At 43.4% G+C, this 15,926-nt stretch overlaps 1 long non-coding RNA gene across 1 annotated transcript; it reads left to right on the top strand.

Annotated features, from left to right (window-relative positions):
• The first annotated feature begins 108 nt into the window (after positions 1-108).
• Positions 109-15,682, top strand: LOC307068322. The gene is made up of 4 exons (XR_013811437.1): positions 109-250; positions 3,962-4,159; positions 14,404-14,490; positions 15,541-15,682. It is a non-coding gene; the product is annotated as an uncharacterized lncRNA (long non-coding RNA).
• Positions 15,683-15,926: the final 244 nt, after the last annotated feature.

Here is a 15,926-nt window from a genome sequence, read left to right on the forward strand (position 1 = left end):
GCCCCCGGGAAGGGGCGGAGTCGTGTCCGGGTTGCGGTTGGGAAAGCGCCGTTACTCCGAGGGGCGTGTTGAAGAGGGTTTCGCGGGCTCGAGCGGGGGAGGGGGGACCGTTAAAACCCTGCCCCGCGCCCACAGGAAGCTGCTTTAATGGCTAGGCCTACTTGGTACCAGGCTTTCGGCTGGGAAGGACCTTGAAGACCATGCGGTTCAACTTCCAATTTGCAGATGTGGAAACTGAAGCCGAGAGAGGGTATGCACCTTGTCCAAGGTTACTCAGCCGGTTAGTGGCCTTATTGGGACTGGACTCAAGCGCTCCTGACTGCTCTTGGCCTTACACGCATCTCCTCCAAGGAGGTGAATGCTAATGCAGCTCCTTTAGACCTATTTATAGTTTGAGGCCTGTGCTGTTATAAGGTCTAACTTATGTGGTTTGGACAGTTGGATTCCTCTTACACACCCATTCATAGCTATTAGGTACTTGAAAGACTAGAAATGTTTCATCCTGCGAACGTGGCCCTTTTATAAAGGCGCAACCGTGAACCAGAAAGAATGTGTGTACAGGCATAAAGGGTCGTGGTTCTTAGCCTTTTTTAGTTATAAGCCCTCAAAGAAACTAATGAAAGATTTTCTTAGCAAAATGAACATAAAGAAAATGTGCGTACAGTTTCTTGACTTCCCCTTACGTTGGTACAGGGGCTCCAGATGAAGAATTTCCAGAATTGTTACATTTTCACCATATTGATCTAGGGTTAATTGGATGCAGCTAGCTTATAGAGCTCTTTACCATATAGCTTCAGCTTGTGGGGAAATTGCCCTACTCTAGCCACACTGGGAAAACCTAAGAGCAACTCTGTCCTTGTTGAGAAGTTCCAACCAAGAGTTAGGAAGTTTCCTGGTGGTCTAGTGGTTAGGATTCCGCGCTTTCACTGCCGTGGCCTGGGTTCAACCCCTGGCTGGGGAACTGATATTCCGCAAGCCACGCAGCGCACACACCAAAAAGGAATTAGGAAAGGTTGGCCAGCTACCTTTATTCCTTAAAGGAAGACGAGATCTTTCTCTGCCAGAAATATCTGGAGTTCTAAAGCTGGAAGTGTGGGGACACCGTTCCTTACCCATCCTGTGCCTAGTTGATTTCCTGTGGCTTAGCGGTCCTTTTAATCTCAGCCTTTTGCTTCATCTATCAGCTGATGAAGAACTGCCCTGTGTGTGTAACTTTATTAGGAATCAATGAAGATTAAGTGAGATGACGTCCATCAAAATCTCTGTATTGTCTTTATGAGGATTACCCACACTACGAATGGTCCGCAGTTCTGTTTCACTCTAAGCCAAGTTTCTCCTGTCCTCTTATCAGTTTGCTGAGACACCTCCTCTGCTCAACATCAGTCATGATACTACCAGTGAGAGGAAATGGATTTTTAAAGTAGCTGGAATAAAATGCTGGGAAGGTAAATGTTTTCAGCAAAGTTCCAGTCAAACATAAGGTCCTTACCGCAGCCAACTGAAATGAGTTTTTAGTTGAGCTAAGACAGGTGCTCTGTGGTCCCTATCAAAAACAGCCAACACTGTCATGCACTCAGCAGATGCTACTGGGCGCTGTAATGTGAGTGCTTAGCACTCAGATTCCAGAAACTGACTGCCTGAGTTCATAACCCAACTCTGCCACTTCTAAGCTTGTGTGATTTTCTTTGCTTTATGTAAAGTGGGGCTAATAATTGTACCTGCCTCATACACAACTTTTAGGAGGTCTTAGTGAGTTAATACATGTTAAGAGCTAGTAACACTGCCTGGCATCTTGTGTATGTTGTATATACATTGGCTATTATCTGTTTAGCATGTATTTTGTATGAAGCGAGTGGTTCTTGGCCCTTGGCCTGTTAGGGAAGAAAAACTTTAATCAGTTAATCTCACACAGATGTAAAGTTGTAAAAGTGAGAGCTACCAAAGAATGACCCAGCCAGGAGGCTCAGGGAAAGCGTACTTGAGAAAGGGAAGAGTTAATCCAGGTGGAGAAGGGAAGAACAAACATGTGCAAAGGCCCTGTGGTGGGAGGGAGCTCGGGGATTATAAGAAACTGCAAGAAAGCTGGCACACCCAAAATACAGGGAACAAGGGATTGAGCTAAAGCTAGAGTGTTGAGTAAGGGAAAGACCATGTGAGAGCCTGGCATGCCACTGCTTTTGTCTACATCCTAAGACCAGAGGGCAGCTACTCAAAGGTTTTAAAAAGGTCTTTGATTGCAACGTGAAGATTAAGACTGGAAAGAGAGGAGCAGATGCAAGGACACCAGCTAGGAGGCCGTTGCAGTAAAATCCAGGTACGAGCTGAGACTCGTAGAAAGGAGAAGGGTAGAGGGAATAGTGGAAACAGAGGTAGGCATTGAACCTGGTAACTGATTGGAAGGAGAGGGAGGTGTCACTGGTGCCTGCTAGATTTCCGGATGGTGATGCCCTTTGCAGTGTTTCCCAAGTAGGAGGAACTGGAGGCCACGTGGTTTAGTGAATGTGGAGGGGTACACAGGGGCTTCAGGTTGTATTTCTTGAGCTGTGTATGGAGTCCATGGATTTTAATATGCTATCCTCTATAACAGGAATATTCATGGCCAATGAACACATTCTGAAATTAAAGAGAGAAGGTGGGTTTCAGTCTTACTCTGCCACTTCCTGCTGTCTGATCCTGAGCAAGTTAACTTAACGTCTTAGTCTTGTGAAATGGGAGAATCTCTGCCATACCATTGGGTGATCTGAGCATGGATGGGAGTTGGGAAAGTGCTCGGTGCAAGTGTCTTATGACGGGAGATGTTCACCAGTATCTGTTGAACAATGAATTGGTGAATGGATGAGATCAGATGGCATTCTCCAGCTCAGTCCCCCTACTAACCCATGGTGCTTATGTGTGAGGAGACTGGCTGCGAGGGGAGAAGCAATCACGCTATGACCTGATGCCTTTTCCTCCTGAGCAAGACTGGCTGACCTCAGAGGGGTACATGCAACTCGTCCTTATGGCCCGTGAGAAGTGATGGTCTAGCTTTGTAAAAGGCGCTTTAAAACTTAACTTCACCGTCTTTTCCAGTGTTATCCACACTAGCACCCATGTGTACCATTGGTCCGATCAAGCCGGTCATATAATTTCATCCTGCATAAGTGCTCAGCACTATCCTAGGCCTGTCCCCTGCCCAGGTTCCCTCCTCGTCTCTCCCAGTCTTCAAGTCATGCACAAGTTTGTTTCTTTGTTCATTCATTCAACTACATGAATTTATTAGATGTACCCCCGCACCTCCCAGGTTATTTCAGGTATAACATGGGGGTGTGATAAAGTCCATAAGAAAGGTTCAAACCAAATGCTCTCATGGAGCTAAAATATCAGAGGAGGAGGAGAGATTTTTTTCCTGACTTGTGAGAGTACTTAGTAGACAAGGGGGCTTTGAGCTGAACCTTGAAGGACTGGAGAACTTTGTAAATAGAGAGTTTGCAATGAAGCCTTCTGTAACTAAGGTAGTGCACTTTTATATATTCACTTACTAACAGCGTGATCTTGGGAATGTTTATTTGATATCTTTGTGTCTCAGTTTCCTCATCTGTAAAATGGAGATAATAGTTTTAGCCAGGGTTGGCTTATAGGTGTGAGACCTATACAGTCACACAGGTGCTTAGAAATGCTGGCCCCTCACTTGGTTTAATGCTCTGCTGTCACCATGTTGAAATTCTTAATAATTTTTGAACAAGGGGCCCTGCAAATTGTGTCCTGATCTTGCCTTGTAGGATTATTGCAAAGTCCTAAGAAGTTAATACACGTACATTTCTTAGAACAGTGAGGGCCTGGCATATGATGGGGGTTCAGTAAGTGCTAGCTGTTATTATTATTATTCTCTGAACTCTTATTACAGTGTAGCTCACAGTATACCTCATAGTTTATATAGCATTTAAATAACCAACAGATTTTTTTTTTTTTTTTTTTTTTTTAGCGGTACGCGGGCCTCTCACCATTGTGGCCTCTCCCGTTGCAGAGCACAGGCTCCGGACGTGCTGGCTCAGCGGCCATGGCTCACAGGCCCAGCCGCTCCGCGGCATGTGGGATCTTCCCGGACTGGGGCACGAACCCGTGTCCCCTGCATCGGCAGGCGGACTCTCAACCACTGCGCCACCAGGGAAGCCCTGAACAGGCAAGTTTTAAACCACGGGCATTAACTCCAGGGAGGTCATGTGGGATAGAGGCAAAAAGCTTGGCACTGGAGTTGGTCAGGCTGGGGTTCAAGTTCTGCCATCTACTAGCTCTGTTACTTTGCACAAGTTACTTAGCTTCTCAGTTTCCTCATTTGTAAACATTAAAACCATACTTTAACGATTAAATTTTAAGATGGTTGAAAAGCTGAGCACATAGTGGACACTTAATTATGGGTTTTTTTCTCTAGAAGGGGGAGATGGTATCCCAGGAAGGGGCAGTCAAAGAGGGCTTCCTGGAGGAGAGGATAATCCACCCCCATACAACCGGCATGGTTTGGATGGGGAGAAAATCCTCTGATTACACACTCTAGCAACAGCCAAGATATTAGCTGAATATTAGAGGAATGCTAAGTCACAAAGTAATTGATGGGATTTAGCGGCTGATGAGAGACAGAGGAGAGAGAAGAATGAAAGGTGAGTTCTAGGTCTCCAGCCTTGAGTATTTTTGAGAGTAATCATTTTAAAAACAAGATCACGTATAGGAGCTGAGTTGGTGCAGGACGGTGGGGTAGAGGTTAGGGGAGGGGTCGTGTGTGTCCAGTTTTAGAAACATTTAGTCTTTCAGGTCAGAAGGGGACAATCAAGGGAAACTGTACTTTTTTTTTTTTTTTTTTTTTGGCTGGACCGCCCAGCTTGACGGATCTTAGTTCCCTGACCAGAGATTGAAGCCGGGCCCCTGGCATTGGAAGCTCTGGGTCCTAACCAGTGGACCACCAGGGAATTCCCAGAAACTGTACATTCTTGATTGGGATTTGGGAGAAAGGCTGGTGCTTGGGAAAGAAGAAGCTAGAAGTCAGTAGATCAGAAACAATCACTGAGCTCCCAAGGATAAATTATGTCTTAACATTCTGTAAAGAGAGAAAGAAAAGCAAAAGATTTTGGAACTGGAAATGGGGTTTCAAACTAGTAGGCACTAAAAGTGAGAGGGAGAAAAGAAGGAAGAGCAGAGGTAGAAAAAGAAGTGGGAGAGTGGACTGTTCATAGGTATGGTGGTCTGAATAATGTTCCCCAAAAGGTGTCCACGTGCTAATCCCTGGAACCCAAGAATATGTTACTTTACCTGGCAAAAGGGACTTTGCAGCTGTGATTAAATTAAGGATTTTGCGATGGGGAGATTATCCTGGATTGTCTGGGTGGACCCAGTGTAGTCACAAAGGTCCTTAGAAGAAGGAGACAGGAGGATAAGGGTCAGAAAAGGAGATGTGATGACAGAGGTAAAAGCCTGAGTGATGTGGGGCCATGAGCCAGGGAATGTTGGCAGCCTCTGGAAGCTGGAAGAGGCAAGGAACAGATTCTGCCTTAGGGCTTCCAAAAGGAACACAGTTCTGACTCATTTTAGACTTCTTTCAGAACTGTAAGAGAATAAATTTGTGTTGCTCTAAGCACTAAGATTGTAGTAATTTGTTACAGTAGTGATAGGAAACTACTGCAGTGGTTAACAACTGAAAACAACCTAAATACCTAACAGTGATGGATTGGTTAAACAAGTTACAATACATTAGTATGATGGACTATTATAATTGTAGTTAGCCATTAAAAATTATGCTGCAGCAAAGGAAACCATAAACAAGACCAAAAGACAACCCTCAGAATGGGAGAAAATATTTGCAAATGAAGCAACTGACAAAGGATTAATCTCCAAAATTTATAAGCAGCTCATGCAGCTCAATAACAAAAAAACAAACAACCCAATCCAAAAATGGGCAGAAGACCTAAATAGACAATTCTCCAAAGAAGATATACAAACTGCCAACAAACACATGAAAGAATGCTCAACACCATTAATCATTAGAGAAATGCAAATCAAAACTACAGTGAGATATCATCTCACACCAGTCAGAATGACCATCATCAAAAATCTAGAAACAATAAATGCTGGAGAGGCTGTGGAGAAAACGAAACACTCTTGCACTGCTGGTGGGAATGTGAATTGGTACAGCCACTATGGAGAACAGTATGGAGGTTCCTTAAAAAACTACAAATAGAACTACCATATGACCCAGCAATCCCACTACTGGGCATATACCCTGAGAAAACCATAATTCAAAAAGAGTCATGTACCAAAATGTTTATTGCAGCTCTATTTACAATAGCCCGGAGATGGAAACAACCTAAGTGTCCATCATCGGATGAATGGATAAAGAAGATGTGGCACATATATACAATAGAATATTACTCAGTCATAAAAAGAAAGGAAATTGAGCTCTTTGTAATGAGGTGGATAGACCTAGAGTCTGTCATACAGAGTGAAGTAAGTCAGAAAGAGAAAGACAAATACCGTATGCTAACACACATATATGGAATTTAAGAAGAAAAAAATGTCATGAAGAACCTAGGGGTAAAACAGAAATAAAGACACAGACCTACTAGAGAATGGACTTGAGGATATGGGGAGGGGGAAGGGTAAGCTGTGACAAAGCGAAAGGGAGGCATGGACATATATACACTACCAAACGTAAGGTAGCTAGCTAGTGGGAAGCAACCGCGTAGCACAGGGAGATCAGCTCGGTGCTTTGTGACCGCCTGGAGGGGTGGGATAGGGAGGGTGGGAGGGAGATGCAAGAGGGAGGGGATATGGGAACATACGTATATGTATAACTGATTCACTTTGTTATAAAGCAGAAACTAACACACCATTGTTAAGCAATTACACTCCAATAAAGATGTAAAAAAAAAATTATGCTGTAGAAGATAATTTAATCGTGTGGGAGATGTTCATAGTAGATTGCGAAGTACAGAAAACAGGTTAAAATATTGTAGGTATTTATGTGGAAAATTCATCAAGAGGTACACCTAAGAGTCATGCATTTTTTGCACTGACTGTATGTATGGTATACCTCAAAAAAGTTTTGCAGATTACACATAGATGTCCTGTTTGGTTCAAAGAAGGGAAGCATGTATTATACCTGTGTATTCATGAATAGGGAAAAGACTGGGAATGTATAAACCAAATGTTAATAATGGCTGTCTCTGGGTGGTAGGATTACAGATGATTTTTATATTCTTTTTTTTTTTTTTTTTTTTTTGCGGTACGCGGGCCTCTCACTGCGGCGGCCCCTCCCGTCGCGGAGCACAGGCTCCGGACACGCAAGCCCAGCGGCCACGGCTCACGGGCCCACGGGCCCACGGGCCTAGCCGCTCCGCGGCACGTGGGATCCCCCCAGACCAGGGCACGAACCCGCCCCCCGCACCGGCAGGCGGACCCCCAACCACTGCGCCACCAGGGAAGCCCTATATTCATTTTTTATTCTTCTCTGTGTATTCCAATTTTTCTTCAGTGAACAAGTATTACTTTTTTGATCAAAAAATATATTTAAAAAATTAGTTTTTAAAAATCAAGGGAAAGGGGTAGGGAGAAAGTCTGGAGAAGGATTTGCAAGCTCAAGGGCAAGGGCCCTGCAGCACCTGACACAACCAAGCCTCTATAAACAATTTTCTGAAAATAAGGTGATTTTATTTTGGCCGGGGTACCAGGGTCATGCTGCATGGCATGTGGGATCTTAGTTCCCTGACACGGGATCGAATCCTTGCCCCCTGCATTGGAAGCACAGAGTCTTAACCACCGGACTGCCAGGGAAGTCCCAATAGGTGATTTTTTAAAAACTTGTATCCCCCCCACCCCAAAGCAGAAAAGGACTCAGTATTGGGGACATAGAAGGAAGAAGAAGAAGAAAAAAGGCAAAAATACAGAGATAAAAGCTTCCTGGATCCTGAGTTAGGAGGGCCTCCAAGAGGTACGAAGGAAGTAGAGCAGATTGTCTAGTCTTAACCCTGCCCCCTTCTGTGTTTGTCAAAGAGTCTGGAGACAGACCAGACACCCTCAGCCATTTTCTCCTTTCATTATTCATTTATTCAATCATCCTTTATTTTCTTTCTTTGTGCTTTTTCTAATTATCAAAGTAATACATGCTTCTCACTGGAGAAGTTTGAAAAGCATGAAGAGTTAAGCAGAAATCACCTGTAATCCCAAATTATATCCACCACTGAAATATTGGCATACTTCTCAACGTAGTTCCATTTTAAATGAAAATTGAAGTATTATTATGTAACATTTTTGTCATCACCACCCCACCCCACCCCGCCAGAAAAAAATGTACTTGCAAGAATTTTAAATTGGTTCAACTCATTGTCAGGTCTCATTAAAAATTAGTATGGGGGCTTCCCTGGTGGTGCAGTGGTTGAGTGTCTGCCTGCCGATGCAGGGGACGCGGATTCTTGCCCTGGTCCAGGAAGATCCCACGTGCCGCGGAGCAGCTGGGCCCGTGAGCCATGGCCGCTGAGCCTGCGTGTCCGGAGCCTGTGCTCCGCAACGGGAGAGGCCCCAACAGTGAGAGGCCCGCGTACCGCAAAAAAAAAAAAAATTAGTATGAACTAAACATACTGGCTGGCTCTGAATGGGTTTTCATACTGGTAGCGCAATGGAGAAGTAAGTGAAGCCTTTTAACGTTGACTTAAGCTTTTAAAAAAGTACCAATAGAAAAAGGTAAAAATTGAAAATGATTGAAGTACGCCCAGTGGGTCACAAACCCTGAGGATCACTGAGGCCTCTCTTCCTGGCCAGGTGTTACAGGGAATCCTGTGTTCTGGGCCAGCACTCCTCTAATCTTTCTGTTCTTTTTTTCTTTATTTAATTGAGTACATACTCAATTTTGATTATCTGCTTTGTTGTTTTGGGGAAAACCCAGCTGTCTTCCTGTTGTGTGTCTCCTTTATTCTCACAACAGTTTCTGACATCAGATATATGGGGATTTTCCCCCACCAAGCAGTTCTCTGATACTGAGGGTCAATTTAACTCAATTCTGACACTGTCTACCTGGAGATAGATCCCACAGGTTAAGGGCGCAGTCCCATGAGACTGCCCCCCGCTTCAGATGCCAATTATAAGTAGCAGGCCCCCAGGTTACCCAGAACTTGTCCGACTTGGCTACAAATCTGAGGCCTCCATGACCTCCTTGGGGTCTATTTATTTGCTAGAGCGGTTCACAAAACTCAGGGAAACACATTTACCAGTTTATTAAAGGATATGATAAAGGATACAGATGAACAGCCAGATGAGGAGATACATACATAAGGTGAAGTCTGGGAGGGTCTGAGCACAGGAGCTGCTGTCCCCATGGAGTTGGGGTGCATCACCCCCCAGGCATTCACTCACCTGGAAGCTCCCAAACCCCCCCTACTATTAGGATTTTTATAGGGGTTTCCTCATGTAGGCATGATCAATTACTAACTCCATTTCCAGCCCCTCTCCCCTCTTTAGAGAAGCTGGGGGTAAGAGGCAGGCTGAAAATTCCAAGCTTCTAATTATGGCTCGGTGTTTCTGGTGACCAGCGACCATCCAGGAGCCCAGCGAGAGTCACCTTATTAGAACAAAAGATGCTCCTAGTATTAGCGCTGGAAATTTACAAGGTTTCAGGAGCCCTGTGTCAGGGATGGGGTAAATGTGCCAGGAACCGGGGGCAGAGATGAACATATATATGTTTTTTCTGTTATCTCACATTTGTACATTTTGTATACACGTATCTTTTGTCCCCTATTAGACTATGACTCGAGGTTTCTCAGCCTTGGTGCCATTAGTACTTTGGACCAAATACTTCTTTGTCGTGGGGAGCTATCCTGTGCACTGCAGGATTCTTTAGCAGTATCCTTGCCAGCAGCACACCCCCTCAAACGCTGACGATCAGAAAAGTCTCTCCAGATCTTGCTAATTTTCCCCTCGTGGCAAACATCCCTCTCCTACTCTTGCAGTTGAGAACCACCGCTCCTTGAGGTCAGATGTTTTATAAATTCTATGTTCCACATGGTAAGTTTATTGTCCAAACAGTATCATTGCCTCATAAGAATAACAGCTAATACTTAGAAAGCCCTTACTCTTTGTACTGTTCTAAGCTCTTTACATATATTAACTCATTTAATCTTCACAACAGCCCTATGAGATAGGTACTATTATTATGCCCTTTTTATAGTCAAGAAACTAAGGCTCAAAAGAGGTTAGGTAAGTTGTTCAAGGTCACCCACCTGGGAAGTAACACCTGGGATTTGCCTAACCCAGGCAGTCCAGCTGCAGATTCTGGGCTCTCAACCATTTTGCTGTCTACTGCTGTTAAATACAAAGAAAAAAATTAACTCATTAAAAAAAAAGGGGGGGGAATTCCCTAGCGGTCCAGTGGTTAGGATTCCCCTCTCCCTTGCTCCCAGGGAGCAAGGGTTCAGTCCCTGGTCAGGAAACTAGGATCCCGCATGCCGCGTGGCCAGAAGGAAAAAAAAGCCGAACATTGTCCCTCTTCCCACAGAATTTGCATAGGCAAACACATGGTAAAAATGAAATTTTCTATTCTGCTGTTTTCACAGAACATAATAGAGCAACGCATTTTGCCATGTTGCTAAAATTTTATCAATTGTTTGAATGGCTACATCATATTCTGTCAAGAAGATAGACAATAACATGACCAGTCCCTTCTTATTGGGCATTTTGATTATTGCAGGTATTTCATTTGAAACATTATAATCAATTTTTAAAGTATAATTTACAGACAATAAAGTGCATCCATTTTAAGGGTACAGTTTGATAAATTTTGACAAAGGTATAAACCCATGCTATGACCAAAACAAGATACAGGACATTTTCATCGCCTTTGTTTCTTTCTGTAGTGGCATGCTGAAGCTGGCTAGTACCAGCTCAGGAGAACCAATTTTATGTACATCTCTTCTCAAATCTACATTTAGTGATATCACATTAGTAGCTCCAAATTGACCAGGGTGGGAGTATTTACACCACAGAAATTGGTAAAGCGCCACAAATTAGGGCTTTAAAACTTTTTTTTAGGGCTTCCCTGGTGGCGCAGTGGTTGAGAGTCTGCCTGCCGCTGCAGGGGACACGGGTTCGTGCCCTGGTCCGGGAAGATCCCACATGCCGCGGAGCGGCTAGGCCTGTGAGCCATGGCCGCTGAGCCTGCGTGTCCAGAGTCTGTGCTCCACAACGGGAGAGGCCACAACAGTGAGAGAGGCCTGCGTACCGCAAAAAAAAAAAAAAAAAAAAAATTAGAACCAGTTTACCAGTACCACAGCTTATGCCTCTTTGCAGTCAACCCTCCATCTTACAACCATAGTCTGCTTTCTGCCATCTTTCTTTTGCATTTTTAAAGGACTCTAGGGACTTCCCTGGTGGTCCAGTAGTTAAGATTCTGTGCTTCCAACGCAGGGGGCACAGGTTTGATCCCTGGTCAGGGAAATAAGACCCCACATGCTGCTCGGCGTGGCCAAAAAAAAAAAAAAAAGAATTCTATAAATAAAATCATGCAGCATATACTCTTTTGTGCCTAGCTTCTTTTGCTCAGCGTTTTTTTGTTTGTTTGTTTGTTTTGAGATTCATCAGCATTGTTGCACATAGCAATAATTCATTCCTTTTTGTTGTATTCCATTGTATGGATATACAACTTGGCCACAGCCTTTATTTTGGTTTCCACAGGAAGGAACAGGTGAAGCTGGGTAAGCAGGGTTAGGATTGGCTAGTTTAATAATTTCAGTGGACATTGGGGCATAGGGACTGTCTCTAGTTGTCTGGTATCTGGCCCTGGGGTGATGAGGGCAGAGGAACAGTGACTCTGATTGTGAGAGCCTGATAAAGTAGGTGGTTGGAGTAAGGGTTTTGGATCGGTTGGTTTATATATAAAAGGTGCACTGGCAGGAGAATGGTTTACTATCTCTAAGAATTGGCTAGTGTTGGGAGGGCCAGTCTGTCCAGGGCTAGCAAAGCCCCAAGATGTCAAATACAGAAAATTTTTTAAAACACGGTTAATATACCTTGTTGAAAGGTTAATCTAGGGACTTCCCTGGTGGCGCAGTGGTTAAGAATCCACCAATGCAGGGGACACAGGTTCGAGCCCTGGTCCAGGAAGATCCCACATGCCGCAGAGCAATTAAGCCTGTGCGCCACAGCTACTGAGGCCGCGTGCCACAACTACTGAAGCCCGCATGCCTAGAGCCGGTGCTCCGCAACAAGAGAAGCTACCGCAATGAGAAGCCCACGTACCACAACAAAGAGTAGCCCGTGCTCGCCACAACTAGAGAAAGCCCGCGTGCATAAACGAATGCAGCCAGAAATAAAATAAATTTATTTAAAAAAAAAAAGAAAGAAAGAAAGGTTAATCTAATCTAGAAAGAATCTGAACTCTGGGATGCTAAGCATAGCTGAAACAAGCCTACATAACAGATGGTGCGACCTGGCCCCCTTGTCACACTTGGCCCTAAGATTCTCCTAGCCAGGCTAATACCCTACAATCAGTAGATTGGAGGATCCTTTGGGAAAACTGACCAGCTCAAGAAGAAATGCCTATAGATACTGTATTAGTCTCCTAGGGCTGTTATAACAGATTACCAAAATCTTGGTAGCTTAAAACAAAATAAATTTATTCTCTCTCAGTTCTGGAAGTCAGAAGTCTGAAATCAATCAAGTCTGAAAACATGTCAGCAGGGCCACGTCCCCTCTGGAGGCTCTAGGGAGCATTTCTTTCTTTGCCTTTTCCAGCTTCTGGTGGCTCCAGGTGTTCCTTGGTTCCTCACTCCAATCTGCCTCCATCTTCACAAAACTTTCTCCTCTTCTCTCTGTCTCTCCTCTGTGTTATCTCTTATATAAGACACTTGTTATTGGGTTTGGGGCCCACCCAGATAATCCAGGGTGGTCTTATCTCAAAATCCTTAGTTACATTTGCAAAGACCCTTTTTCCAGGTAAGGTCACATTCACAGATTATGGGGATTAGGATGTGGATATATCTTTTGGGGGGGGACATTATTCAACCCACTAAGAGCTGAGAGTCCCAAGTGAAAGCTCGCTATAGTAATGTCCAACTGCAAAGCCCTGTCTCAGAACACAGGGCTTCCAGAAAACTTTAGTGCCTCAGTCTTAAACATGAATGGACTGTCAGAGATTACCAGGTAGTTGAAGAAAATCTCTAACGTGAAAGACAAAGACCAAACAAATAAACAAGAACAAAGGAACTTAGAGGATACAGAAACAGCACAGAGACCAGAACAAAACAAAGTATAACTTAAAAAGATGATAAGGGACTTCCCTGGTGGTCCGGTGGCTAAGACTCTGAGCTCCCAATGCAAGGGGCCCAGGTTCAATCCCTGGTCAGGGAACTAGATCCCACATGCATGCCACAACTAAGAGTTTGCATGCTGCAACTAAGACCCAGTGCAGCCAAAAATAAATATTAAAGAAAAAAAAAAAGATGATAGGTACTTCCCTGGTGGTCCAGTGGCTAAGACTCCACATTCCCAATGCAGGGGGCCCGGGTTTGATCCCTGGTCGGGGAACTTAGATCCCACATACCGCAACTTAGCCCACACACCATAATGAAAAGCCCTGTGTGCCACAGCGAAGACCCAGCACAACCAAAATAAATAAAAATAAATTTATAAAAAGATGATAAATATTCTCAGATATGGAGATATTACGTCCAAGAAGTAAGAACAGAAGGGTACATATATTAAAAAAGGAATAAAACATCTTAAGAATATGATAACCAATAACTTCAATCAAAGGGTTGGAAGATAAAATTGAGAAGATATCCTTTTTTTAAAAAAAACACTGGGGAATTCCCTGGCGGTCCAGTGGTTAGGACTGCGCTTTCACTGCCAAGGGCCCGGGTTCGATCCCTGGTTGGGAAACAGATTCCACAGGTTGTGCAGCCTGGCCCTCCCCCAAAAATAACCTGGAAAATTGGCATGAAAAGATTTTTAAAAGCTAGAAGTAGCCCAGGAGGATTAACATTCAACTAAGGAGTTACAGAGAAGTAAAGAAAAGTGGAGGGAAAGCAGCATTGAAGGAATAATTCAAGAAATCAAATCAAAACTAAACGGCCTACATCTCCAGAATGAGAAGCCCACTGAGTGCCCAACATAATGGATGGAAAAGTAATCAGAAATTTCAGGTCATTGAGTAAATAGAGGAAGGTTACTAAAAAATTCCGAGAGAAAGCAGTTAACGTTCAAAGGAACAGCCGTCAAAATGGTACCATGCTTCCCATCAGCCATGCTGGAAGATGGTGTAGGAATGCTTTCGAATTATTTATGACCTATAACTTTATGAATTAGCCAAATTGTGAATTCAGTAAAGTAAGCATATTTTCAGATGCGTGAAATCTTAAAAAATTTTACTTCCTACCCATGTACCTTTCTCAGGAAACGTCTGGAGGATGTGGTACACCAAAATGAGAATAAATCAAGAAACAGGAAGACGTGATCCTGGAAACAGGATATTCAACAGAGGTGAGAAATGAAGAGAATCTTCAAGATGATGATGAAAGGAAATCGCAGGGTGACATAACCTGGCTGCAGGCCTTTGAGAGTAATCAGGACTGGGGCAGGAGGACAGAAGGGACGTCTCCAAGAAACCAGATGGAGTGAACAGAGGAAAAATGTACACTTCTGGTGATGGTGGAGAATGAAGTCATTACAGGGATGGAAAACTAAGCAGAAAAAAAATTTTGTTTTGTTTTGTTTTGTTTTGAATTAATGATTAACTCCAGGAAAAGAATGTTTTAAAAAACTGAGAAAGAAACAAAGCTTAATCATAGTAGACGAGCTTGGCTGTGGATAATATTTATGGAGGCGTAATTGTGTCAACAGAGTATGGATGTTGATCTCCACCAACCCCAGCACTTGTGGGCTTTCCTCCTTGTAGACTCTGCATTCCAGCCAGCAGGAGTGCTCTTTGTTCCAACTACCCAGGGCTTCTTTTATTTAAGTGGGAGTTAATTAAATTCAATTAGTAAATTAATACATTAATAGATTAAATTAATTGTTGAATTAAAATATCAGTAAAGAATGAGTCTAAGCAATACACACTTTTTTTCTTTTTTAGACTAAACACTTTGAAAAGATTATCAGGCTTTAAACTTGTGTTCTAACTAATTTGAGACTTGTGATTTACCCAAACAACATGTAGTGTATACCCAACCTTCATCCCATTAAATAGGGAAGTTAAGTTGTATGTATTTGAATCTGGCATATGTTACGCTGACCTGTGACACATTATATTGTAAATTTTTTTTCTAGTTTTTTTTTTTTTTTCCCCACTAGTGAGCAGTTTGAAGGCAGGCTCTTGTTCTTTCCTCTGTAAGGTTCTGGCACTTGACACAGACCTTCGATTGTTTTTTTTTTAATCTAATTTTAAGTCACTACAAGAGACCAGTTTGAGTTGATGACCACATCTAATACTTGCAGAGCGTTCCGTTGCTTACACAACACTGTCACATCCGTCTGCCCCATACTGAGGTTGGTGTTTTCAGTATTCTCTCCTACCCTCCCATTTTGCAGACGACGACCTGAGTTCCAGAGAGTGCCTTGCCGAAGGTCGCACAAGTCAGCGTTGGAGCCTCTAGCAGAACTCAGGTCTCCTGACACCCAGTGATGCGTTAAAATACTTTTTTAAAAACTGTGATTAAAAAAAATTACCATCAACCATTTTTAAGTGTATAGTTCAGTAGTGTTAAGTATAGTCACATGGTTGTGTAACAAATCTCTAGAACTTACTCATCTTGCAAAACTGAAACTTTATATCCATTGAACAACTCTCTACTTTCCCCTCACCCCTGCCCCTGGCAACCACCATTCTACTTTCTGTCTCTATGAATTTGAGTACTCTAGATACCTTCTGTAAGTGGAGTCACACAGTATGTGTCTCTTTGTGATTGGCTCATTTC

Source organism: Hyperoodon ampullatus, assembly GCF_949752795.1.
Source record: "Hyperoodon ampullatus genome assembly, chromosome: 19".
NCBI lineage: Eukaryota > Metazoa > Chordata > Mammalia > Artiodactyla > Ziphiidae > Hyperoodon > Hyperoodon ampullatus.